Source organism: Columba livia, chromosome 3, assembly GCF_036013475.1.
Source record: "Columba livia isolate bColLiv1 breed racing homer chromosome 3, bColLiv1.pat.W.v2, whole genome shotgun sequence".
NCBI lineage: Eukaryota > Metazoa > Chordata > Aves > Columbiformes > Columbidae > Columba > Columba livia.
This window is the reverse complement of record NC_088604.1, coordinates 86,220,801-86,245,304: the sequence shown is the minus strand read 5'-3', so window position 1 is coordinate 86,245,304 and position 24,504 is coordinate 86,220,801. Positions and strand designations below refer to the sequence as shown.

General features: G+C 38.9%; 1 long non-coding RNA gene across 1 annotated transcript in view; it reads right to left on the bottom strand.

The window, feature by feature from the left end:
- The window catches only part of LOC110359709 (uncharacterized), a 38,988-nt gene extending 15,178 nt beyond the window's left edge, over window positions 1-23,810 (bottom strand). Inside the window, exons 1-2 of the long non-coding RNA XR_002415070.2 lie at window positions 23,695-23,810; window positions 21,605-21,714 (exon numbers count right to left, since the gene is read on the bottom strand). This is a non-coding gene — a long non-coding RNA (uncharacterized LOC110359709). The remainder of the gene's footprint in view (window positions 1-21,604; window positions 21,715-23,694) is intronic.
- Window positions 23,811-24,504: the final 694 nt, after the last annotated feature.

Genomic DNA, 24,504 nt, shown 5'->3' with positions numbered 1-24,504 from the left:
TAAAAACCCACAGGTTAACTGTAAATGAATAGGAAGGCAGGTTGGAAAAGAGTTTGAGGAACAACTTGAAAAAGATATAAAATGTCATATAAATTCTTTTTCAAACAGATGAAGAATAAAAAAGCAGGCAGATGTTTTGCAGGGCAATCGATGGCCAAGCATAAAAGGGAGTACTTAGAGAACATAAGGTCAGAGCAGAAACAGTAAACACATTTCTTTTTGTAGCTGTGCTCTCTTTGTAAACTTTGGCAACGTTTCCCCATCAGACTCCTTTGCAGTGGTTGAACCTGAAGATGTGTCATGGACTGAACTGCCAGTGAAAGTGGAACCATCAACAAAGTGGATAGTAACAAATCACCATACCCAGATGTTGTTCAGAACAGAGGTGTAAAGGAGCACGAGTCTAAAATAGCTGAACCATTAACTGTCATGTATTACTTCTTGCCTTGAAATGAGCTGAAAGGAATTTCTTAAATTTCTCGGAAATAAGAGTGCAAAACTATTGAAAAGACCAGCTAAACCAGCAAAAACAGTGGCAGAGACTGTAATCAGTGAAAAGGGGTTAAACAGTAAAGTAGCAAGTTTTGCTGATGATACTCTATTGTTCAGGGTAATCAATGAAAGCTGACTGTGAAGATTTGCAGGAGATCCTTATGATGCTAAGGGCATAATAAAACAAGAAGTGAGACTGAATGCATAAATGTAAAGTAATGCCTGCGGGAAAAACAATCCTATATACATGTTAGACTCAGAAATAGTTTCTATCACTCAGGAGAGAGATTTTGAAAGGTAAAAGTCCTTATTAATAAACAATTAAGCAGCTAAAATGCTGGGAATTATTTGGAAAACAGTATGGCAGGAATCCGTAGTGGACACAGAATGTGAAAACTGTGTGCACTTCCAGTGCCCTCCTCTCAAAAAGTTTATAGTAAAAATAGAAAAGATAAAGAGACGGACAAGAAGGAATGTTGAAGCTAAACAATGGCTTCCCTGAGAGGAATGGCACGCAGCCCAGAAAACAGTAGAGGGATGCTGTGATAGACTTCTGTAAACAGAGAGTAGCAAAGAAAAGGTTAATAGTAGCTAACTGTCCACTGTCTTTTCTAATATAGGAGCTATCGATATCAAATAGACCTAGCAGGTGACAGATTCAAAACAAACAGAAAAGATACACTTCACATAACACATCATAAATTCTTAAATCCCTGAGCTGAGTATGTACCAGGGAAATGTGCTAGGTACATTCCCTATTCTTCTTATATTTGGATTATTTCAAGTCCCAATAGGAACTCTGCTAAGACGTGAAGTCTTAGGGATAAGATGCTGTTCTCGTGTCTTAGGAGAAGGTTGCTATTCTCATGCCATAAGACAAATTAATTTCATTCCTCTCCTTTCCATCTTCTGAGTTTATTTGTTAAAGGCTCTTATCATGTCAGCAAAATATACAAGGACCTGGAATTGAACCGCTGTAGCAAGAGCTTCCCAAGAAAGCTGGGGATAAACAGATAAGTTTAGTTTCTGTTGAACTCGAAGCAGAAGTAATTTTGGTTAAACATGCATCTCCATAGAGAAAACAGCCCTTTTAAGGCAGAATAATATTAGATTACAGGGTATGTGACACCATTTTTCTACATTCCATTTAACGATTCACACAAACTCTTCCTTCCAGATGTGACATTTTGCCTGATACTTACTGCATGTCATGCCCTGGCCCCAAGGCAGTAGGTGATAGTGACATGGCATTTAAAGGAGCTGTTCCCCACAGTGTTGTCATGATCTGCAATCACATGAAAATCACTGCCATTTATTTACAGTGGCTTGGTTAAAGATCTGTGCCCAGCCCAAGGGCATAAAACAGTGACCTAAAGTCTTAAATAGAATTCCACTTTAAATAAAATAAAGCAAAGGAAATATGCCACAGTAATAATATTTGAAAGATCTGCTGAGTGGTAAAATAAACACTGCCTCTATTTATTTGGCTATCAAACCATGGAGAACATGAAGTAGTTTGTCACGCTGGAATGGTGAGACTCATGAGCGTCTTTGGGATCACTTAACTCACATACATGAAAACTTAGTGGGAAGACACAAGATCAAAATCACGTCTTTTTTAACTTGGTGTTGCAGCCAACATTGAGTAAATAATAATTTCTCTTTCCTTTTTCCGGTGGTCATCAGTCTTACTTACCTCAGGAATTCCAGCTATTCTTGATTTTCATTTAATATCTGAAACAATCTTGTAATGTGCACTACGAAAGCAGTCTTGCATATTTGCATATTTTAAAAGGGAATTCACAAAGAAGCTGGATTGGTTTGAACAACTGCATTTTAAAGCACGCATGATGTTCTAGAAGGGTAGCTGGGAGTCAGGATGTGTGGATTACAGCTATTTCCCTCTGCAGTTGTGATGGACGGGCTTGGGAACCACGGGCAGCTGTCCCCATAGCACGCACCGTGGGGAGGTCTGCGGGGCAGAGGAGGAGCTGGTGCACGGTGTGTGCTCACACCTGCAGTGCCAGGGCTGGCCCTGTTGTCCTGAGGGAAGAGCGGTGCCTCGGAGATGGTGCTTGGACTGAGGGTCAGGTGCAGGATGCACCCAGACTCTCTTCCCCAGTGAAGGCCTGATCCCATTGCCAAGTCAGGCCTTGCATTTGTACAAGGAAAAGGAGCAAGTCTGGGCTCAAATATGGTCCAATGCACAACACAGATGCACCCATGATTCTGGGGAATTTTTCTACCTTGTCCTCCTTCTGGGATTTAATTTAATTCAGGCTAGACATAAGGAAAAAAGTTTTACAATGATGGTGGTGAAACACTGGAACAGGTTACTCAGAAAGGGTGTAGAGGCCCCGTCCCTGGAAATATGCGAGGCCAGGCTGGATGGGGCTCTGAGCAACCTGATCTAGTTGAAGATGTCCCAGTTCATGGCAGGGGGTTGGACTAGATGATCTTTGAAGGTCCCTTCCAACCCAAACTCTTCTATGATTCTATACTTTTGACTGCCAAGTAGATGGGTGTGAAGATGCTGACTCTTTTGCACAAGAAGAACAGAAGAAACAGCCATTGCTGTTCCTATTCATGTACATAAAATCAAATCAGAATTACAAGGCTGTTCTTTCATTTTGTGTATCCTCATGCTGCATTTACCACATGCTTCCACATTTTCAGAGAATAAGGTAGGAATGTTACAGACAGCTCAGTCATGACAAGGCTGCATTACTTGCCATGTACACCACTGAACACTGATCAGAAAAGTTGCTGGACAAAGCAGTAGATAAAACTCTCAAAGATTCAGTGCAGTGCTTAGCAGCAATGAAAAAACAAACCCATGATCTATAAATAGAAACACTGCCTATACTCTGGCAGAAATAATTTTAGAATTATTTCAATTGGACAGCAGTATGTGAATTTGAACAATATGCACGGAGATGAACACTCAGGGACTAGCATGAGGGGAAAAGGGACTGGAATAGTGTCTGAGTACATATTCTGGGGTTATAGAGAGGCTAATGGAGCAAATGGCCTGGTTCTTAGGAGTGAGCTCCATGAGGAGTTCCAAAGGGTTCTTTCTCCCCATTTTACATCCCAGAGGAAAGGAAAGAAAATGATCCAGAAATAAAGGATAACCTACTTAACACTGAAATCCTGATGCCATCAACTCTTCCTGTAAATCTGGAGCTTTTGATGAAGCCCCTGTGTATCCAGAGTGGGCAAAAGAAAAAAGAATAACCAGGAGAAATATTCTGAAAGGTGGCTTAGTTAGCAGTTTTGGAGATTTGAAGAAAAGGCGAGGAAATGGCGATGAGCCCAGAGCAATGAGAACGCTGAATGTCTTGCCTTCTTTACATTTTGCATCTCCTTAGGCTTCTTATTAGAACTGTATCTTTGGTTTGAAACAGTAGGAGTCAGCAGGATAAATATACTGTAAGAAACACATTTTCATCCAACAGTTCAAAAGCCTCGGTAAAAATGGCAAAGCTTAATCTGTCCGCTGTGGGCTGTAGAGCAGACAGCATGGGTGGGGCCTCAGTGCAAGAATTGGCTGGCTGTTTTTTTAGGGAGCTTGAAGAAAGATATTTATTCTTGGAAGAAAATAGGTCAATTATTTTCTATGGCAACTGGAAAATAAACACACAAACTGGCAGCAAAACTTCTATCCCCTGTTTAAAAAAAATACCAAGTAAAGGTTACTTTGTAATATTCATTGCTAAACTATTTATTCAGTTAAATTCCATGTTGGCTTTTTACAGTCATGCAGAGCACAGTCAACATTGCTTGGATCTGATGGAATGAGCCCCAAGAACTGCTGTAAAAGCTGAGCTGAAGCCTGAACGTGAGCCCAAGCTCGAGCCTGAGCCTAAGACTGACCCAGTCTGCTGCTGACAATGAGTGGGGAGCAATTTCACCTGGATGCTCACGCAGCAGGAATCATGGTTCATGAGCACTGTCTCACTTCCAGTGGGATTTGTGTGTGCATCATTTTATACAAATTAGATTTACTTCTTAAAAGATGTCAGTACTACTGGGTTGTTAAGGTCAGAAGGAAGGTACTTATTTACTTGGTTCCCTTGTCTCTGCAGAAGCCAGCAGTACTTGCTGTCAACCAGGCAGCGGGCCTGCAGTTCATTCTCCTCTCCTCTCCTCTCCTCTCCTCTCCTCTCCTCTCCTCTCCTCTCCTCTCCTCTCCTCTCCTCTCCTCTCCTCTCCTCTCCTCTCCTCTCCTCTCCTCTCCTCTCCTCTCCTCTCCCTCTCCCTCTCCCTCTCCCTCTCCCTCTCCCTCTCCCTCTCCCTCTCCCTCTCCCTCTCCCTCTCCCTCTCCCTCTCCCTCTCCCTCTCCCTCTCCCTCTCCCTCTCCCTCTCCCTCTCCCTCTCCCTCTCCCTCTCCCTCTCCCTCTCCCTCTCCCTCTCCCTCTCCTCCCCTCCCCTCCCAACTCCTTTCAAAAGGAAGTTGACTGACTTCCCCACTACCTTACCTTCCTTTTAGAAAAGAGAACCTTACCCACCCTCAGACTACATAGGACTTTCAGTTGTACATCTCCCTGTCAGCCTTTCTTCCTCTTTGTTGACAATGAGTGATGTGCCAAGCCATTGATTGTGAGAAAAGGCAGGTAACATATACCGTTATGGTCTATACTTGTCAACTGAGACTCAAATTCTTATTTCTTACATAAATTTGGAGTAACTCAATGGATCTGAGTTGCAGGATTCACTTCAAACTTAGAGTCAATTTATGTCACTTGACAAAGCTTTACAGAAGCACAGCTAACACAGGAGGTCAGCCTGTCTTCTTTTGGGGAGAAAGGGAGAGCTCAGAGCTATTTGAGTTATTTCAAAATGAAAGGATCAAAATGGTGGACTGTAACTGAAGTCTGGTTTTATATAATAATAGTATCTTTGAATACCATGTAAAAGGGACAGCAGTAGTGAGGTAGTAGGTACAGGACTGAAATGTAAAGGAAAATTCTTAAAAATATCTTCACATTCCCAATGAGCTGAGAGGAAAACATGCTACTGCTATTGGTAGCATGTTTTGGTCTAAGCAGCTGCTAGATCAGGATGGCCTCAGATCTGCCACTTGGGAAGAAAATTTAGTAATGGATCCAACCACTTATTTTTTATGCAACTTGACTTACAGGAATGTATGAATCCTGCTTCTTTGACCATAGAAGAAAAACAATCTATGACAGCTTCTTCACTTACCCCTTCAAGTGTCCTACTGCCAGAACCTTAATCCAAGAGCCACCTCTCCAGGCTTCCCACAAGCCTACACAGCAGAGCTGTTCAGACTGATGAAGCTGCTTTTTCTCTCTATTCCAGTGTGTGGTCTCACTCCTCATCTCCTCGAGTAATATCACACGCACACAGGCACACACACACACTCTCTCACACATACTTTTCCTAGAGCCTCATGCAGCTAAAGTATCTCTGCCCAGAGCATCCAAATTCCTGAGCAGCTCTCGTCTTTATTTTGTGTTGAGTATCTAAGAATGCAAGAATCCTAGTCCCAGAAAGAGAGCAAGAAAAATACAACCTTAATCTGGAGGCTGTATTATTAGGGGTTCTCAGGTTCTCAGCCCTAAAAGCAGGCAGATATGGTATCTAGCACTAGCTTCCTTGGATTATTTGTCCTTCATCCAATAAATGTGCACTGTGACTTGCACCCTTTCTGGGGCACAGACTCTTATATCTGAGTGCTTTAAACAAGGAGGCAGAATCAACACCTCAAACCTTTGCTTGCTCTAAGTGAAGGGGCACTGTTCCTCCCCAAATTCCCTACATGGCCCAGCAACTCAGCCCTCTCCTTTGAAACTCAACAAGTGATGTAGAAGACATCCTTTGAGTGTATTTTTCATTTAAGGTCTCTGTAGGGTCGTAGGAAAAGAGGCATGAAGACCTAGATAACAAGAGAGCTAAATTCCCAGATTAGATTGCTTCCAAACACGTCTGGTATCTACCTTTAGGTGTCTAACTAACCACCGATCTCTAAGTACGTTTGAGATTAAATGTTTTGAGGCAGTAGAATTTCTGGACCTCCTTCTTGAAATTCCTACCTATATGCAACATAGCTAAAGTTTAGACAGTTTGTACAATGCCCTCACTTCTGGTATTATTTTTCAGTCAAAATAGCACTGTTTACCCCAATGATATTAACCATAATTTTTTCCATTGCAAATGAATCAGCATTGGGCCCAGAAGCTGTGAGCTACTGGAGCATAATTTTAATAGGTTTTTACTCTTGGATAATTTTAATAAGTAAAGATGCCCAAGGGTACTTGGGTTTGGAGAGCAATACTGTTTTCACAGTTTCTATCCACTGTAAATACCGCATGAACTTCTATTAGTACAAAACATCTCTGTTAAAAGAGACCAGGCGTGAAACTTCTTTTCTCAAACATCTTCTTTACTGACAAATCCTTGGGAAAGGGCATTTTGTTAAAAACACAAATTTTACTCTTCCTTCTCGTTTTCACCATCAAAGTTTCCACATGCCCCCTTTTCTTATTTTCTGCTTGTAGAACTCAGCAGAATCAATACCGTTCCCAGAAACGATGCTACACACAGGCTTGCTTAAATTAGAGTTAAGTGGGAGAGAGAAGAGAAAGACAACCTAACTACCTCTTGCAGTTTTTAATGGCCCATATCCCATTCAGGCCATGGCTGCCTTACACTTTGCAAGCATAAATTTAATGGGCAAGAAATGAAGTATGGGTTTTTTTTGACTCTTCCTGTTAGTTTTCATTCTTTGTTCTCCTGCCATGGCTCCACTACCCTTCCTGTTTGTGGAATAGCAATTTGGTGGCATTGCTGAGGAGCCTGAGAGAAGATGGGGAAAGACATTGTGCCAGAATATGGTAGGAATGGCTGATAGGAAAAAATGGAAGAGGAATTGAGCCTTGTGGTACAGCTGGCTACCATGGTCATGCAGTGCTGGGGGCAACGCAGTGACTCATGTGCAGAGTGTTCCAGCACAGACTGCCTGTTGGGGATTGAGCAGAGAGCTCCATCCTCCTCCCCACTCACTGAGTGATGCCATTTTAGAGGTGTAAAATGGCCTTCAAATGAGGATAAAATTGCACTTGAGAGAAAGTATTTCATAACAACCAACCAATGATCTGGGTTTTTCACGTGCAAAATGTGGATTTTAATGTGGAAGAGCACCCTGCAGCCTTCTGAAGATCCTGAGTACTGGAGAGTTAATTAGTTGCTCATCCTGCTTGAAGTTCTCCCTGCAGGATGGTGTGAACAATTTTAAAAATCTACACATATTGCCTTGCAACATACAAATTTTTATCCCAAAATACAGAGAAGAACAATGAATGTGGCTTGTTAGTCACTATAGTGAGTAACTATCACACAATGGTAAGAAAAGGCATTTGGGGGAGACAATGTCAGTGACCACTAAACCTATTTTTGGTTGGTATATCTGCAGTATTGAATAACTGATTCCATTCAGTTTGATTTGCTGGCCATCCACACTGCTAACTGTTAGTTTGTTCCCAGCAGATCTTTAATGCCTCCTAAAGCAAAACCAAACGTGGGATTGGGTATCATGGTGCCAAGTGAAAACCCAGGGCCAAATGCTCCATGCTGTGCGTGCCATTAGTCTGCTTTCATTTCTGAACCAACTGAGACTGATGTTGGGTATGAGCAAGATGCAAAATGGGATTTGGAAGTGGAGACAGAGGAGAGAGGGGAAAGACAGGGTGGAAGTTTTGGTGATGCTCAACTGTCTATCATCTGTCAGAAAAGACTTCCTGAGAACAGTGTTCCAGGGTTAGGCTTTACTTGGCTGAACTGAGCACTCCATTAGGTCTCTGTTTATTTGGATTCCATCATAGTTCCATGAGATGCTGGAAGCCTCAGGAAATTAAAGCGAGCAATATTTTTAGAGCAAGCAACATCATCTTTTTGTAAGCCATTCTACCATCTTCTCCCCAAGCTCCTGTGAGAAGCAGCGGGCTGGACAGCTGCCAAGAGCGCTGCTGAGATGCAGCTCTTTCCTACACAAGGGCCTGTCTTGGAGAAAGCAGAGACATCAGAGTCTACCATTTAAATGGAAAAATATGAAGTTCAAAGGCTTCATTAAATTCCAATCCTAAAAATAGAACAGGGATGAAAGTCATTTTGATGCTAAATGGGTTCATATTTATTTGCAGGCTCAGGTAGCTTAAATCCAAAAATCCCAAACTTTGGAAATTTTTTGCCAGCTGGTGCAGACAGGGTATATTGACACACAAGTGAGGAATTCCACATACAGGAGGAAAAGGAACAATCAGAGATAAAATGTGAGTATTTGAGAAAACAGTAAATCTAGGTAAAAGAAAAACTCTGTTCATGAAATACAAGTAGTTTTTCTTCAAGGAACTGGAGAGTTAACCCATTTACAGATAATGCAACCTTTTCCAAAATAAATTCTCCCATATGGGAGAGCATTGAGTTGATGAGAAGATTAATCTCTTATCACTGTTTCGTTTACTTTGAACACTTACAGCTTTTTGAGACTAACAGAATGATTTATCAGTGGCTCTGAAATACTGTAATCATGTCACCCACAGTTTCTACATGCACTTTTGCTTTGGGATCTCTAGGACAAATTCTACAGCTGAATTGGTATTTATATTTGCTAGGACAGAAGATATTGATGAGATTCAATTTCTAGGATTGTTACTAGATGCAGCAAGCAAAGAGGAAATATTAAAGGACAAACTAAAAGAATCAACCTTAATTACTACTTACAGCAAATTATTATGAGATCCTATCTGTGACATGTAAAAATACACTCCCTCATAATTCTGTTGATTCTACATCCAGAAAGCAAATCATAAAACTGCCCCTTTTTGTTGTTGTTTTTTAGATGTCATCCAAGACTGCTCTAATTAGCAACAAGAGACTGAAACCACACCAGAAAATAGCTGAAACATAAGCTTAAAGCATTTTGAAAAAGATGACAGAATTCCTCATTGTACTTCCTTTTTTAAGAGTGAAAATGGAATTTATTCCACAGATCTGTGTTAGTAGCAAAGGTTTATGTAGTCTGTTCCCTCAAAAGGTGCAAAACTGCAGTATTTAATCAGAGGAGATATGAGCTTGAAGTGCTTTCAGTTGGACTGAATTCCTGTTCAGAATCAAAACTGCATTTAGAAACTTTTGGCTGACTTGATCAAAACTTCCTACTATGTTCAGCACAGGGAAACAACAAAATAAGTGACAAGAACCAATGTCATGGAAGGACATGAATTAGCAAGTTCTAACTTGTTAGTAGAATAGGAGACCCTACTGTGTTCTTCTGTTGTAACAGGGAGCCGCAAAGTTTTCATAACTCTAATGATTGTGTGCTTTAATATGCTAGATACACAGAGTATGTACTCGGATGTTTCATTTGATAAACCGCCAATGCATTTCTTATTGTCCACTTCTTTGGTAGGAAAAAAATTAAAGTATATATGTGAGCCCTGATACAACAGTCTTTGAATTTGCATCCCTTGAGGTGCTGACAGTAAGTAAATTCATATGTATTCTTGGTACTTTCTTGTCTTTATCAGTCATCAGGTCCATCGTTCATGATTAAAAATGAAATAACACAAAATATTTGAGACCCAGAGGGCTTTAAAGAAGCCTAGGTGTTCTGCTTACTTCTTCTGCACCACTTACTTCTCTATTTGTTTATTCATAATGTTGGAGGAAGTTTCTGGTTTCTGGGGAGGTGATAGAGCAGGCATATAGCTAGCACTTACACTGAGCTCACAGGGCTATGAAAGCCCAGAAAGAATATCTTGGGAAGGAGATAATACATAGTCTAAGAGAAAGAGACCAACATTGTAGCTGAATGACATCCCTGAGTTGAATGTGTTCTTTTCCACTGTGATTACTGACAAACTTAAATGCTCTGTATACATACAGTCTCTGTGAATTTTTGTAAGACAATCTATAGAGTTAGTTCTAATAAGCTTAAAACTTCACTCCAGTGTTATGACATTTAAATAATCATTAAGATTTATTCAAACAACATATATGGGTTTGTTTTGATACTTCTGTCAGTGTTATAACCATTCCTACAGTTTTATTCTGCCTGTATAAGATTGAAAGGGGAATAATTAAACAATCATTATGGGCATATGTAATCTAACAATGAAAGACAGACAAATCCTCTGTTCTTGTGTAATTTTCAGTTTCACTTCCACATCGATAAAACAGTTATTAGACTGAAGAGACTTTACTACACAGAATTGTAAGAAATATATGAAAATGGTATAAAAGAACATAAAGGTTTCATTGTGATGGCCTCAGACAAAGGCAATAACAATGTTGTCCAAAAATCCTTAATTCCGTCTCTTCATATACATGCAGTACCAATAATTAGAAGATCAGGTATGACTTTTTCCTGCAGGACTTCTATTTCTTTCAGCATGGTGTATCATTACATTTGTCAGTGACTTCTTCTCTGAAAATGTCGTTAGATCCTTGATGGCCTCGCAAGACCCAAACCTATTGAAAAAAAGCTCATTTTCCTGAATTTTCACAGCAGCAGCTGGCAAAACCCTTCATGAGTTGGGCTTCTGAAGCCCAGGGTGGGGTCAAAATCTTTGCTGGGAGCCTTCAATTTACATCTAATTAAGTCTATGAATAAGCAAACCTTGCTTCTTGCCTGCCATAAATTCCATATTGAGATTCTCAATTGTCAGAAATTCACTGTTGAAACCACTGCTGAGCTATGAATACTGTCTTCAATAAAACATACCTCCTAAAATCTGCTGGTGGAATGCATATAGCAGTTTTCAGCAGTGATTATAGTTGCTATGCTATGCTATAAGATGCTGTCAACACTAACCTTTTCCCATTGTTGGAGGCCTTCTTTCTGCTGCTTCTTTACTGCTTTGATTATATAGCGGGAGTGCTAGAATTATTTATGTTAGGATTTTATACTAATGCATATCACCATGTGCCACTCATTTATATGCAAATTTAGAGGCAAAGTCCATTTATACTTCTTCTATTCTTGCTCCTGATTGGAAATCTAGTGATTCAGCACTAACAAAATTAGAACAATTATCAGTGCTCTCATTTTTTTTTAACACTTCTGCAATAGTTGTTGTTTCCTGAGATTCTCAGCTGCTACAATAAGGATACTTAAAGACTGCAGATGTTCTCATGACAGAAAAAAACAATAAAAAAAGGAAGGAAAATTTCTAGCACTCCAGTTTGGAGGGAAAAATTTTAAAATTCAAATTTTAAATGCTGACAGAAAGAAACATTTAAAGAGAACCAGCAATCCATTAATACTTCTGTATCGTAATTTTATCTTAAATCCCAGTCTCAATTTTATGGGATCTGCTTCACATTTTTTAATAATGTTTGATACATGACTATTCTTTGAGAAACGTAAAGCACTATATGGTAGAAATATAGTTTGAAAGTGGAAGAGAAAACTTCACTGACAGACAGCAGCATAAAGAACTTGAAAATGTTACTGCAAGTTAGGAAAGAGTTCATCCTAGAAGAACACGGGAAAAAATCCCTTTCATAACATTATTTAGCAAACAATATCTGGATTACTGTAACATCTGGTATGGGCTCACACTGGTTTCAGTCCCAAATAAACTCTTCTGTGCAATCATATTGGCCAGGAGCTACAGTCTGGTAGGCAGCAGATTTTCAAAATGGCAAGAAGATTTTTGCTCATTGCTCTCGCGTTTATCATATTTTCATTCTATGCAACATCACCAAGCAAAATGATAAATAGTAGCTACTTATATCCTACATTTAACTTTCTGTCATAAAGCTGTTGACAGTGTAAGCTGAGTCGCCTTGACACATATTAGATACCCATAGATTCCTTACTAAATTATCTGATTATTTTTCCTGATCCCAATTTGTCATCCAGCCAAGAACTAATTTTGCAGCTTAGCGCTGTCAGACGAGAGCATGGTGCTGACCTCATGTTCCATAATCTTGTCACTGACTTTACTAGGTGACACCAGAATCATGTAGATACCATGTAAGCCCAGAGAGCTCGAATTTTCTTAAGATATCTACTTCCTGATTCTGTGAGCAACTGAAGTACAATGAAAGACTGAGAGAGGAAATCTCTAGTTAGCATAGTCACCCAGCCAAAACTAGCTTTTGTATAACCTGGGATAATCTCACCTTTCTATTAAAAAATGAAAAAAGCCTTAGGGTTGTCACAGTTAATCTTTGGGCAGTGCTTTCAGAAGCCTGGGGCCTGCACCCAGACATTGCTCAGCGAGTGAAGGGGTTAAGTCAAGGGCCTCTTTCCAGAAGCTCCTTGGACTTCAGTAGCAAGAAGCTCCATAAATAAACAAGTTTTGACAACCCAAAATACAAAGAAAAAGAGGTGATCTGGAGGGATCTACTGTGGCATGATCATGACAGGAGCAGCAACAGAGACACTGTCCAAAGCTAAGATTACTTGGTAGAAAGGAACATCTGTCTGACACAAATAGCAACTAAATTAGAGTGGATTGACATACTGCAACACAGATGCATAATTACCATCTTGCCTGGAAAAAAAAAAATAAAAATGGCAAGAAACATCATCTTTTCTGATAGCAAAAGTTATAAATTATAAACACGCTGAAATTACCACTTCAAAATCTTGTTATTATTGGCATTCTGTGTGCTCTCAGCTCTGATGGTGTTCACAGACACATGGTGGGCCTGGCAGCTGCCTTACCACCATTTTAAAAGTGAAACTTTCAAGCAAGTGCATGTATAACAACGTAGTTCTTTTCCTTTATGAATCACATATGATAGAATCAGAACCAATTAACTCTTAGCCAGTGTATTTATTTCATAAGTTCCTTCCCTTGTAATACCCTGGAACAGTCAGGGAATGTACTCTTTGGTATGTATTTACTGGCAGCTCTCAGAAACATGGTACTGTTTGTATAGGAAAGTGAGAGCATCAGTGGGAAGGGCAAAGACCTCTCCTCCAAGCAATTGCTCTTCTCTGCAGCCTCACAGACAGAACTTGTCAAAGGCTGTTGCCAGAGCAACTGAAACCTCTCACAGAACAACATTTCTGATGTGAGACAGCTGTGCCCCGGGAAAAAACAAATGCAACTATTTTCAAATGGCTTATGTTAGAGTAACTTGTTATGAAAATGCCATGCTATGATAAACAGTTGTAAGAAATTGCAGTTTTATGGCTGGTGGGATCATCTCTTGTAATGCCACTTTCCTGATAAATAGAAAAATAATCTACAAAACAATGTTTACGCAGAAGCTTTTAGGATAAATTCAACCCTTTTCTCCATGGATGAAAAAAAAAGCTTCTGATATGATAATCCAAATAACTCAACTATGGGATAAGTGCGAAGGACTGGCTGAAAAGAGTCATGATATCCTCATCAGTTCCCTGTGTGTCTGTCACGGGAGCAAGAAAGGGCAAGAAACCAAGCTGTGCAGGGCCTGAAGAGCTGTAAGAGAAAAGAGGCTTTGGGGTCTTAGGTTGAATACTGTGACTATGCTTTACTGCTGTACTACAGACGCTAAAAATACCGCTTCCATGCAGGTTTCTTTTCTGTTTGACTCAGCATGCAGAGCAGATCCACAGTGAGGATGCAATTCCCTTTCGGTCTTTAGCTAGAGAAGATGCATTTAGACATAAATATTTTTTAAAGTGACCGAGGATTGTCTGTAAACAGAGACTGTCTCATTCATAAATATATATTTCACCTAGTCATTGATTTATTTATTCTGTCTTTTTCTTCATTTGGGCGCAACTTTGAGTTGAAATTTGTGAAGAAAATGTTGATTCAGAGAAAGTTAAGAGATAAAGAACACACATAAGCTGAGTTCTAGTGTACAGAACAGGTTAAGTGGCAACAAGTTACCTGAGCAGGACATTTCCCATTCTCAGACCTTACAGCTTCCCCAAAATTCTTATGCTGCAAAGCACATGAAGGTATAAAGGCAGCCACTCGCACTGGATACTTTAACAGATTATGTTCTGAAAAATCAGGTTGCATTGGAAAGAGGCTGTGACTGAAGAGAATTTCTAGGGCAGCAAATGTCATTTCTCAGTTTTCTTGGAGTTGGAAACAGTGATAAAGAAAAGATATGTTGCTTATGAATGTCACTCATGCCTATAGACACCTTTTCCTCAAATATGGAAGAAGATGAAGGAAAGAGTGGTGGGATTAGAAAGTGAACACTGACTTTTGCAATTATATTTCTCATTGGTGATATCAAACTGCAAGGGGCTGAGAAGCCTGCTCTTTATTAGAGTAGCCCTGTTGATTTCAGTGACCCTAATCATTTAAGTTCAACCCTGAAGATTTTGCTGGATTAGGTTGACAATGTTTGTTACTTTGCAGAATCAGTGTCAGACCTCTTTCACTGGTGTGTTTTTCTTCAGAAGACATAACTGACATGATACTCATTTCAGATGTGTTCAGGTTTGGTTATGTTTTATAATCTCACTAGATATCACGACAGTTACATCATCTGAAAAAAAGTATTATCCGGTCTTCATAGGAATATCTCTAAAGTTTTAAAAGAGTTTAGGACTCTACTAAGCTATCATTTGTCAAACTAATCAGAAAGCAGATTTCTATTTTTCATTTTTTTAATGTCATCGGTACTCAGATGCATAACTAGAAATATAGAGAGATGGATTTTAGTATCACAGCTGTGTTGATCAGGAGTCAGTCCATCAAAATTAATGGACGATATCAGGCCCAAGGTGAATAAGCATTGTTCTTCTTTATCACATTAGTCCACTTTATCTCATTGTTTTTCTGTTTTCTCTTCTTCTTCTAAGTGGAAAATTCTTTTTTCTTTTAAAACACACCAATGGGGATCATTACAAGATTATTGATATTTGCATTGCCTGCATAAGGTGTATATTTTCCGAAATCCCACTCACCTTCTTCAAGAATTAGGAAAGAAATGTGCCATTTTGCATAAAATGTAGTTCACTATAAGACATTGAAAGACGGTGCTCTAAAATAGGGATTTCATCGTGGGGTCATGAGCCATTTCCATTTGAATCAACTTAATCTTACACAGTTTATACAACTTTTAAAAATCACTGTTAGCAATGTTTGGACACAAATGTAAGTATAGAACAGATTGCATTAGAAAATATCTGGAATCTAACTATGAATATTTTTTGAAATGATGTTTCAGCTGTCCAGCTTCCAAGTGCTCCAGCACTGGAGTACTTAAATGAGAACATTTGTATTTACTAAACTGATCATTTCTACAAATCTACTTGAAGATTCCTTATGTCATTAATGTTGTTTCTATACTGATGACTTTTAAGATTGGAATTATTCCTCGTTTATATGATGCTATTAAAAAAAAGTCAAATGACTATTATATAATATTCAGTAAAGGAGACACTGTGTCTATCCTAATTTTCTCACTTTCCTCTATTTCTAGCTAATGAAGGTCTTTCCACTGGTAATCAGCTTGCATAGATTGAACATTTTATTTAATTTCAGAAATAACTTCTCTTAACCACATTTATTTTGCCTTCGTCTCTGTAACTAATTAAGCTAAAAAAAATGGCATAATTATGTGGAGGCACCTTCTAAATCATGAAAAAATTACGTCTGCCCTTTGATCTCCTCCTTTGTGTGGATCCAGTGCAGCTATTTACTCACATAGTATCTCCTTACCTCAGACAGGAAGATTCAGATTTCCACATATGCAGAGACCAGAAATGAGAATTCCATCAGTAGGTATGTGGAGCTCTGGTGGCATTTCATAAGTCTTCATTATCAAAGGGGAGATATACACATTTACTAAGGCAGTTCTGAGAACAAATACTGAGACAAGAAGCAACAATTTTCAGAGTCTGAATGGAAACCTTGTGTGCCTACCCAATATCTTGAGATAAACTCCTCAAGTACCTTTGATAATGTCAGAGAATTAAATGGGAATTTGACTATTGACTTTAGTGCAAACATGGTTTTGCTTCTATGTTAATAAGTTGAGCCAGTGAGCACTCTGATGTCAGGGAGATCAAGATCCTCCACAAAAGGACCTTTGAACAATTTCCTCTGACTTCAAGAGCTCCTTCAGACAACCTGACTGGGTGGAGAGGGGAGAAAATGCAGGCTTGCTCCATTTCCCACATTTTTCTCACTGTAGAGTCGAAATAAAGAATCTTCTTTTTGAGGCCCTCTTTGCACCCTTCTCTCTCTTCTCCTGTGATTCTTCTTTCTTTGCCCCAAAATTTCCTTTCCACTTTAAAATTACTTTAACGATTGGGGTCTGAGCATGGCCTGAAGCTGTTACTTCCCTAGCAGGCTTGAAGTTCTATTTGCAGTTATTGGGTATTACTTTCTGGATGCTTTTTTTACTTTAAACAGTATATATGTAAACATTGTAATATTTTCTGTCTTTGAAACACAAGAGAACTTTTTGTGTGTGTGTGAGATCTTAATCATGACTTTGTTTCTTGGACAAGAATACTCACTTGGCATTAAGCAACAGCAAAGGCCTTTGCTTTCACTTCAGGCTGCTTTAGAACATTTCAAAGGCTACAGGAAATATTATTTCTATGATTTACACTCCATCCTAATTATGCTGCAGTATTTCCAAAACAATATTGAAGGATGTTCATTTGTGAGTAGCTAGGAACAAAAATATCTTGTTTAACTTTTGAGCTGTGTATACTTTCTTGGCAAAGATTAATTTTAGAGATGGATAAAAGATAGCACTTTTTTGCTCCAGGAAAGGGTTTTACTCCAGGAGATGGAATTTTGTTACCAGTGCAAACCTTTTTACAGATTGGTTTCAATTATAAGTAATAAAACTAAGAGAACTGATATTTCCCTGGCTATTTCCCAGAGACTCTTGATTTGACAGATTTTTTTGTAAGTCTTTGTTATGCAAGGTATCCAAGTGTTTGTCCTCTGTTTCCCATTTTTGTCTAATACAACTCAGTGTGGAAAAGGTGAAGGGTGAAGAAGAAGGACTTTTATCATCTATATCTTCTCCTGACTTGCATGCTGTTTTTTCTTCTCTTTTCATCTACTACTGCAACCCTGTGTACGGGACTATAAACATAAGACTTTTTCCAGAAGCCTGATAAAAGGATAAATATCATCTAAAACAACCCATCCATCAGAACCACTGTCAACTTGTGTGCAGAACCCTGGCAGGGAGGAGCACTGCTGTGCCAGGAGAAGGGACATTTCTATACCATGTTGTGCTAGGAGAGTTGGGGATATCTAGAATTAAATGGCATTTGTATGCTTCAAGAGGCTGCGAATTCTTCACTGAATAGAAGTATTTTATGACAATTCATTCTATTTTTGTAGTAGCTTTCAAGATGCAGGTTTTTTGTCACAAGATTGTGGCAACTGTAGGATGTGGTTTTATTTGGTGGTGGTGGCTTTTTTTTTGTTTGTTTTGTTTGTTTTGGTTTGCTTATGGTTTGGTTTTGGTTTGTGGGGGTTTTTTTTGTTTGTTTTTAAAGAATGCAGTAATATCTGGATTTATCTATACAGATACTTTCTTTTCTCTTTATTGCAGGCACTGAATGTGGTCATCGAGTTTTATTTAATTGATTGTGGAATTAATATAATAGGAGTCATGCACCATTTCCTCTGTGCTTACGTTTTGTTTAGCTTTCCTACTGTTGTTTAAATCATCAGCATTATTATTAATTTCTGAGATCTTTTGGAGAGATTATATGTTGAGCTGAAGTGCAAGTTTGCTTAAAAATAAAGACAACAATTGATGTACTCTGAGCGTTCACAACTTTACACAGCAAAGCCCATTCAAATTTAATGGGTAATTTTTGCATTAAAATTCCGTCAGTTCCTAGTATTTGCCCATCAGTTATACTCAGCAAATCAAACTGAGGCAGAATTCCTACTATAATGACCTCTGTGGTCCCTGGTGATGGTCAGTGCATCCTGTCCAGATGTGTACAGCTAACTTCTGCTCACTGACAGTCACACTTGTCTCCACATGCATATGAACGCATCCTGTTGTCACCAGGATGATTTCCATTCCACAAGAAGCTGGCTCCTTTGCCACAGCCATGCTTCCCCCTCACCAAAATGTGCAAAATGACACATTTGTCTCACCACTTTTGTGTTAACAATGAGCCCTCACTCACACACCTCTCTGTGGCATGTGAAAGGGTATTTCTACAGCTCCGTGGACCATCTATACTCCCCTTCTGAAGTATACTTCACCTGGGTATTTGCAAAGCACTTTCTACAGACACTGATACTGATCTACCCATGAATGCAGCTGGGATCACAGTGGCAAAACTGTACTTGCTTTCAGTTCTCATCTATTGTATTTGGTTGCAAAGTGGATGTTTTCCTGCCTCAAAAGCGGGGCTGTAGGTGCTTTACACACACCTACTGTGAACTTTTGGCAGTCTCTGAAACTCTAATGCTGATGGACTGTGGTCATCACACGTGCACAGGCAGACTACAAGGAAATATGGAATATATCATAAAATAATACATATTTCTAAACCTATTGAACATGTAAAATGCAAAAATGAATCTTACTAAGTAGAATTGCTAGTATATGTACGTGTAAAATGTATAGCTAATGAAACTAGTATTCCTTCCTTGTGTGTCTTTTTGGCTCTGATAAGGAAAAAAAGGCTATATTTAAAACAAACTGTGGCAGTTACAACTGAAATGTGGGCTTGTGCTCACAAACACAAAAAAGGTGTCAAACTGTGTTTACACTTATTTAACTGCAAATTTCTGTCTAAAGAAGAATTTAAATGTTTTCAGTCAAGGTCTGGTTTTCTAGCCTAGACAAGTTGGAAACATTGTCCTCTCCAAAACAAACTTATTTTTTCTAAATTTGGCATACCTTTAAGAATTTCCAAATAAGCAGCTATTTGTCCTGTTTCTGGTTTCAATCAAAACCAAACCCAACACATCTATATTTCATAATGCTGCAACTGGTGACCAAATTTTCTTTGTCTGTATTAAGTTGAACACAGCATAACAATGGTAAGTTGCAGCGACACAAACCAGAACCAGAATACCCAGAAATTGCTGATGCACTTGTAAATCAAAATTGGCAAGGTCTGCAGAGTTCCAGCTTTTGGGTTTGCTCCAGAAGTTTTAATATTGCAAAACAGACTTCTTAGCTAGGAATCCTAAAGATGCTCACCAAATTAAACATTTAGAGAAAGGAAAGGCTGTACAAATATTTACTTATGATTATTATTGTGGTACTTTCAGATCCAGGCCTCCAAACACTTCATAGATGCACTTAACGTTAGTGAGTGGACTTCCACTGAGTTAGTAGAAATATTCATCGGCTTAAAGTTAGACACAGATGTGTTTGCAGGAATGGAACTCTATATTTTATACGACTGGTATTAAATTCACCTTCCAACTGTAGCTTTAAAGTTCATTTCATAATGGGACTCCTGGGGAAACAAGCTTAGAAATAATATATGGTCCTGGAAAAATATTTTGAGTTCATATATAATATGATAGAGGATATTTTAAAACTTTGGAATAACTTTTCCATTGAGGCAGGTTTAAAGAGTATTTAAAAGAAACATGAAGCTTGATTTAAACATTGGAATATACTGGCAGAGGGAAGAGAGTACACGTTTTCATTTTTATGAATTAGGTTTTGCTGAATTATCTTATTTACTGCCATCCTGTTAGCATGTGGAAGCGGTTTATTTTACAAAACTCAAGAAGAGCGAGGACATGTCATGCCTAAGGTGGCTTCTCATCTTCTGTGAAAATGTGTCATGTATTTCTTGAGCCTGAAATTTAGATGTGCTCACATGCTATCTAAGTAAGGAAACTCAGCATGCTAGTGTCCAACTTATCCTTACTTTTTGCCCTTTGCATTGTTAGTATTAATACAAAGTCTGTAAAACTCCATCAGGTCGTGGTGCCACCTGCCCTGGTAGAAATGACCACACGTGGCACAGAGTCACAGCACACAGGGGGCCCGCGCGCTCCTCAACTGAAACAGAGCGCTGCTCGTGAAACTGCAGTGAATGGAAAAGCGGGAGAGGGGCCATAATCCTCTGGCTGTGAAAGCCGGTTTGGATCTGGAGCTTGCAATGCAGTGCTGAAAGCTGAAGGAGGTGCCTGAGAAAGAGAAAAACCACAGGAAAATGACAGCAAAGCCATCATTTATAGGACAGAGAATTGTTGGCCAGCTGGGAGGCGGGGCAAAGTGCTGGGCTGTAGAAGCATTTGGGAAGGCAGGATGCAGTACTAACAGTAAAGTCATCTTTTTGGGTAAAGTTGCTTTTTTTTTTTTTTTTTTTTCAGATGATTTATAAGTTTAGGCCACAATTAGATTTAAACTTTTAGGACTTTTCTGTGAGGCCAAGTGGAACATCCCTGCATGGTTCCACACAGTTCAAACAAACCTGAAAATATTTTCCCCATACTTGAGGATGTACTTGTGAAAAACCCATAAAATAAAAGAAGACAGAAAATTAACAAGATTCTATAAAGACTATTAAATAAATAAATAAATAAATAAACCAAACCAAACCAAACCAAACCAAAGAAGACCTCCTACATGGGCTTCATTAAATAATCCTGGAAATACTGCATAAAAAGATGATCAATCTCCATCATATCCTCAGAGACTGAGCAATAAGGACCACTGGCATATGGAATCCAGTAAAAACACTACAGGTCTTTTAATGTGGTCAATACCTTATGTTTAGGAGATAAGGATTTCTAATGCAAAGTTCAGAACAAACAAAAGCACCAAATGGTATAAACAGACTAAAATTTCTGTGTTTGTCTAGGAGAGGACTGTCTGAGCAATGCAGAGAGGCAACCATAAAACTTTTCTTCTAGGACCTCTTCCCAAGCACAAGAAACACTCTGAGGTCAGAAGGAATAAGTTCAGAAGGGGTTAAATGCCATGCAGTGCTTAAGAAATTACAGACAGTGCTGTCTAAATTAAACCAAACACTTCTCCAGCCTCTGGGGTGTCACTAAAAGGTGCAAAGATTGCTTAAAACTACCCTCCTTGCCAAGATGTCAAACGCTGTACAGCTAGTTTCCTACGCTGTGAACATATTTCTTGGCCACGTATCTGTGAGACAAAGGAACTGGACTCTGCATTGACACAGTTCTATGGTACACGCTCCTACCATCCTCCAAGCTGCTTCACTGAAAGTTTGCAAACTTCCTCATAAATCTTCTCCAAATTCAGTCACTTGGTTGTTCAAACCTCTGCATGCTGCATTCAGGATCTTTCTTCCTAGGAGAGAATGAGTAATGTTGTGACCAGGATTTATGAAACTGAAGTCTAAACACAGTTTCCTTTTTAGTAAACATGTTCATTTTTTCTCAGTAATTTTGTGGCCCCCGTAACAGAGTTTGTAAGTTTTATAGGCTTTCTATCTAACAGATATATATATATGTCTGAAGTCACAAGTACTTTGTAGTTCCCACTAGTTAATAAATTATTACTGGAAGACACTTATGTCACGCTCTTGAGGTGATATACAATTTAAGAGCTGCCATTTTATATCAAGTTTGCCTATATTAATGAGTTAATCTGAATTCACACATTTTATGAAGTTTTGTTAGCTATCATTCCAGGTGTGATGCCAGTGAAATCTGTGCTGTCCCATCATTGATTAAGTCATCCCAATACTGCTTTGTTTTAATGCATTTGCTGTAGCAAAAACTCCCAAATTAGGGAGCAAATGTATTTTTGGCTATGTCTATATTAGCAATCAGTGCAACAGAACTGGATTTGCACAATGAAACACAATGCAGAAGACTCAACCTCAACACTAGTCTCATCACATGGACTGAGTGCTTATCAGCAGTTAGAATGCACTAGATGTGCTCTTGGAGGATTTCCCACCTAAGCTTCACCTGGATGGATGCCATTTTGAGTAGTCCATTGCTTCTCCATGATGCAAACTAAAGTGTTGAAGCTGGGGCTATGAGGAAATCAATTTCACAAGAGCACTCCTGGTTGACACTAAAGTGCCAAAGTAGATGAACCTTAACGTTCAGAGATACAAATGACCAGGTCTACTGGCTCAGACCTTACTTTGCAGCACTGTGAAAGACTCCTGAGACAGATCTGTGTGAGTTAATTCTACCTGGAAGTACAGTGATTCCACTTGGGATCCCAACAACAGCGTGGGGTCCCTGAGCTCATTAACCCAACATTCTCATTAGTATTGCCCTGGCTTTGGCTAGGATAGAGTCAATTTTTCTGCCTAGTAGCTGGTATAGTGCTGTGGTTTGGATATAGAATGGAAATACAGGGTTAATGCACACCTTGTGACTGACAGACCAATGCATGAATTAAAATAAATGGAGATACATTAATCCTTGGCAGAAAAGATTAGTTTGAGGAAGAGGAAGAGGAAGAGGAAGAGGAAGAGGAAGAGGAAGAGGAAGAGGAAGAGGAAGAAAGCAAAGGTGAAGGTTAAGGAGAAGACGGAATATTGCAACTAAATCATGGGTGGAAAGCAACTGTAAAAAGAACATATCTTAAAAGCTAATACATTGGAGAAAATAATCTTATATTGAATTCAACAGGAGGAAATAATACTCAGAACGGAAAAAGGCTATTTGTAGGGAAACAGTAATGCTGAAAGGACTTCTGTAATAAAGAAGAGAGATATTCTCTGTGTCACCAGAAACTTCCTGTAATTACTTAAACAGAACAGACAGTATAAAGGGAGAACAGACCGAGAGAAAAGTGGGGAGAGTCTCATGAAGACTTGCTACCTTCCCAAGGTATCTCTCTGGGGAAGATCTGCTGATCTGTCCAACAATAAAGAGGGATATAAGCAACCTAAATAAATGAAAGACTAGAAAACTCTAGGGCTAAACTGTCTTCCCCTTGTTATGATGAGCAGCTTTTTGAAATCAACACGACAAATACCGTGAGCAAGCCAGGCACAGCTGGACCTTCAAGAATTTGTACATGAAACTTAGATTTCTTCACACAGTGTGCTGTACCGAGTTTCTGGGACTACTGATAATATTTCCAACTGCCTGGCTACAAAATATTAAACATGCTCATTTCTCTGTGTACTTCCATCCCTTTTCTTTCTTATTGATTTAGTTTGGAAACCCTTGAAGGCAGAAACTCATTGTTGCTGTGCAAACGCACTTAGCCAAGGACACTGTTTTGAAGGTACAGTTATCACACATCAATACACATTCAATATAACCTTTTAAATACATATTCACAGTACAGGTTACTTACCTTCACATCATCAGTTAGGTCTAAACTCCATTCCTGTTACTATGGCTTTTTTGGTTTTAGTCGTATAAATCCATTTTGAGAAGGGTTATGTTCTTCATCTGAGGGGGACATCTTTGGATTAGCTGGATTTGAGTAAAACATTGTAACTGCTGTACTTAGCCACAGCTGTAGCTTTCCACTGCAATTTTGTCTAGTATTCTATTATCAGTTCATTGTTATAAGTGAAATAGTATGTTGATACTAGTGCACTATAGACAACTAGGCAGAAAGCAAGCTTGTCCCGGAAGTTTATGAAGTTTAGGATTTCATGATGAATGTCCCTAAAATATTCTGCTAATGCAATTCATTTTTTTTTTTTTATAACCAGAATTACCATGTGGCCTTGGACTGCTGTGGTTAGCACTGAGCAGCATAAAATACTATATCCTGATGAAAAACTCTGCTTTGTCAGCCAAATGCACAAAGCATGAATTCCCAAAGACGCTCAACAAGGTACAAAATAATGGGAGATAAATCTTTCAGAATGGCAAGTTGACATATGTGTAGACTAGGGTATGTACTCTAAGCACCGTGAAAAGAAAGAATTTCTTCAAAAGCTTACACTTTGTTCTTAAAACACCATTTCTTGCATAAATTATTTTGCAGCTCTTCTGTCTAACAAGTTCAGGAAACATAATGCAATTGCCCTTTACAATGCAACACACCATTGACAGCTCATCAAGTGATGAGTGTTTGAAAATGCTCTTATTAAATGTCTTATGGAACATTTAGATTTCATTATTTGGGCAATGACAAAAAATTAGAAAAGTC